Source organism: Humulus lupulus, chromosome 9, assembly GCF_963169125.1.
Source record: "Humulus lupulus chromosome 9, drHumLupu1.1, whole genome shotgun sequence".
Taxonomy (NCBI): domain Eukaryota; kingdom Viridiplantae; phylum Streptophyta; class Magnoliopsida; order Rosales; family Cannabaceae; genus Humulus; species Humulus lupulus.
In genome coordinates, this window is record NC_084801.1 from 92,897,462 (window position 1) to 92,901,489 (window position 4,028).

The window sequence follows — 4,028 nt, forward strand, 5'->3', positions numbered from 1 at the left end:
AGATCCGATCCCCTTCCCTGAGCCCTCTCCTTCTATTTATAAGCTCAGGGAAGATTTACATTGTTTTGTTACAGATATTGATTTCCTAAATAATCGGATACTCAGGAAATCATGGGAGAGAATTTCGGATTCCATCATAACTGGCTAAGATTTCCTCCGCGTGTTACGTGCCTACGACCAGACTGGTCGTATACATAACACCGAACCTCTCCCTGGTTGATAGTCGAACACAGGTTTTGCCAGGTGACAGCTACGTGCAATTAATTCCTGCCATGTCATTCACTTCTGATTTTTGGGATAACAAAACTAATAGCAAGAAATTCTTTCTCGGTTGTGGAATAATTTAATTGAGCATCATTTAAAGTTTTGCTAGCATAGCATAATCAGAAGCATCACACATTATTTCAAAAGGTATTTTCCAATCACGGGGTCGAATAATGGGTGCAGTAGTCAACAAATTTTTCAATTTTTCAAAGGCATCATGGCAATTATTATCAAAGACAAAAGCATTTTCTTTTCCAAGTAAATGGCATAAAGGCCGAGAAATTTTGCTAAAGTCTTTTATAAATCTTCTATAGAAACCGGCATGGCCTAAGAATGATCTTATTTCTTTCACAGTTTTAGTTGGGGGGAGTTTTGAAATAAGATCAACTTTTGCTTTATCAACTTCTATTCCTTCAGATGAGATTACATGACCTAAAACAATTCCTTTTTTAACCATAAAAGGATATTTTTCCCAGTTAAGCACAAGGTTTTTCTCCTTGCAACGAATTAAAACAAGTGCAAAATGGTGCAAACATTCATCAAAGGAAGAACCAAACACAGAAAAATCATCCATAAACACTTCAAGAAATCTTTCAACCATGTTAGAAAAAATCAAAATCATACACCTTTGAAAATTCGCAGGTGCATTGCATAATCCAAAAGGCATGTGACGATAGGCAAAAGTCCCGAAAGGGCATGTAAATGTAGTCTTTTCTTGATCTTCTGGGGCAATGGAGATTTGGTTATATCCCGAATACCCATCAAGAAAGCAATAATATGCATGGCCAACTAAACGTTCAAGCATTTGATCAATAAAGGGTAATAAAAAATGGTCTTTTCTAGTAACATTATTTAGCTTTCTATAGTCTATGAACACTCTCCACCCCGTTTATACTCTAGTAGGGATTAATTCATTTTTCTCGTTATCAACAACTGTGATCCCAGACTTCTTAGGCACAACTTGAATTGGACTAACCCATTGACTATCAGAAATAGGGTAAATGACACCTACGTCTAATAATTTGATGACCTCTTCTCTAACTGCTTCTTTCATATTTGGATTTAACCTTCTTTGACATTCCCGAGAGGTTTGAGCATTCTCTTCTAGATGGATTCTATGCATGCATATAGATGGGCTAATTCTTTTAATGTCTCCAATGGTCCAACCTATGGCTTCTTTATGTTTTCTAAGGACATATAACAATTTATCTTCTTGTTCTTTATCTAAGCGGATGCTATGATAACAGGTAAGGTTTCAGACTCTCCGAGAAAAACATATTTTAAATTTTCTTGCAAAGGTTTAAGGTCTAACTTTGGAGACTTGGAAATTGATTGAACATGATATAAGGGTGAAAAAGAGTTCAACTTTGGTTTCATTTAAGGGTATAGACTCTAGCAAAGAATTCACATCATCATTAGAATCGTCAACATGCAATTTCATACAAAAGTATTTTTCACAAAAGTCAAGTAAGCCATTTCCATCATTTTCACAAATACTATCTATCATGTTAACTTCATGCACTTCCTCACACTCAACAGATTTAACAACATTAAAAACATTCAATTTAATAGTCATATTTCCAAAAGATAATTTCAAAATACCATTACGACAATTAATGATTGCATTAGATGTAGCTAAGAATGGTCTACCTAAAATGATAGGAATTCGAGCATGCACATTTTCCATAGGTTGAGTATCAAGAACAATGAAGTCAACAGGAAAATATAATTTATCAACTTTTATTAGAACATCCTCTATAATGCCTCTAGGAATTTTCACAGAACGATCGGCTAATTGAAGAGTTATAGAAGTAGGTTTTAGTTCACCAATACTAAGTTGCTTATAAATAGAGTAAGGCAATAAATTCACACTAGCACCCAAATCAAGTAAATCCTTGTTAATAAAATGATCACCAATAATGCATAAAATTGTGGGACACCCAAGATCTTTATATTTAACAAGACTCTTATATTGAATAATGGAACTAGCACGTTCAGTTAAAAACTCCTTTTTAGGAACATTAGTGTTTCTTTTAACAGTACAAAGATCCTTTAAAAATTTAGAGTAGGCAGGAATTTGTTTAATGGCATCTAAGAAAGGGATATTGATACTAACTTGTTTAAAAAATTCTAAGATGTCATTATATTGGCCGCTTTTTTTAATTGGAAGTAATCTTCGTGGGAATGGGGCTTTTGGAATCAAATGATGGATTGGAGTTTCCTTGTTTGAAGAGTCATTGGCATTAGAACTAGAAGGCTAACTCTTTTATTTTTCTTTTTCTTTTTCAACCTCGGGTATGTAATCGGGTTTGACAATGTTCTTTCCGGACCTAAGATTTGAAATTGATTTGACTTCTCCATTATGACTAGACTTTCCTATCTCATATTGACCTTTTGGATTTGGGATAGGCTGACTAGGGAATGTTCATTTTTCTCTATCAGCTAAAGCAGTGGCAAGTTGTCCTACTTGTGTCTCGAGTTTGGTAATTGATTGAGACTGATTTTGTAGGATTTGTTGAGTGGATTGCATAAATTGTTGTAAAGTATCTTCTAAGGAAGGTTTCCTTTGTTAAGGATATGGTTGATTTTGTGGGGCATGAGTTTGGTTTTGCGTGTTGTATTGGTGCCCTTGATTTATTTGAGGTTGGTTTTGTCTCCATGAGAAGTTTGGATGGTTTCTCGAATTTGAATTGTAAGTGGATGAAAATGGGCTATCATTTGGTTTCCCATAAGCATGAAGAGCATTGGCCTCCTCAGAAAAGGCTTCTTGGTAGGAAGGACATGATTGGGCATTATGGCAAGGACTAGAACATATAGAACAAACATATTTCCTTGGTTGTATTGGAGAATTTATAGTTTGGCTTATGGCTAAAGCTTCTACTTTTCTCGCAAATTTGTCTAAGGATGTTCTTAAGTCTAATTCATCTTTTACTTCATACATTCCTCCTCTTTTTGGTGAATTAGTTGACCTAGACCTAGGATCAAAATAATTCCATTGTTGTGAATTGATAGACAAATCTTCAAGGGCATCCCAAGCCTCTTGTCCTTGAAATTTTAAAAATTTTCTGGTATGCATAGATTGAATTATTTGACGATTAGAGGGAGTTAAACCATCATAAACATATTTTACAAGTCTTCATTTTTCAAAACTACGATGAGGACATTTTAATAATAAATCTTTCCCAACATTCATAAAACTCTTCATTATCTTTTTAAAAAAACTCGGAGATTTCTCTCCTTAGACTATTAGTTTAAGACATATGAAAAAATTTCAGCAAGAATTTATTATAAAGTTGATCCCATGTAGTTATAGACCCCGTGGGAAGGGAATTTAAACAAGCGTTTGACTTGTCTTTTAATGAAAAATGGAACAATCTTAGTTTTACCGACTCATCAGAAAAGTTTTGAAATTTAAATGTTGAGCAAATTTTTAAGAAATCTTTGACATGCATGTAAGGATCCTCTCTATCCAACCCATAAAAAGATGGTAACAATTGAATGATTGATGGTTTAAGCTCAAAATGGGTAGCAGAAGTGGTAGGAAGAACAATACATGAAGGAGCATTAGATGAAATAGGTGCAAAATATTCAAGCAAAGTTTTTTTGGGCACAACATTTTCATCAACAAGAATTCTATTAGTATTAGCAATTGGTTCCATGATGCTCAAATTTTTACTAACTTTCAATTTCAAACAAAGATAAACGTCTTTTTACTAATTGATTTTAGAGTTACGTTCCCAATGATGCATACAATTTTCACAAAC

General features: G+C 34.0%; 1 pseudogene; it reads left to right on the top strand.

Moving 5' to 3' along the window:
- Window positions 1-3,410: 3,410 nt before the first annotated feature.
- Window positions 3,411-3,509, top strand: LOC133802991 (small nucleolar RNA R71; annotated as a pseudogene).
- The last annotated feature ends 519 nt before the right edge of the window (window positions 3,510-4,028 follow it).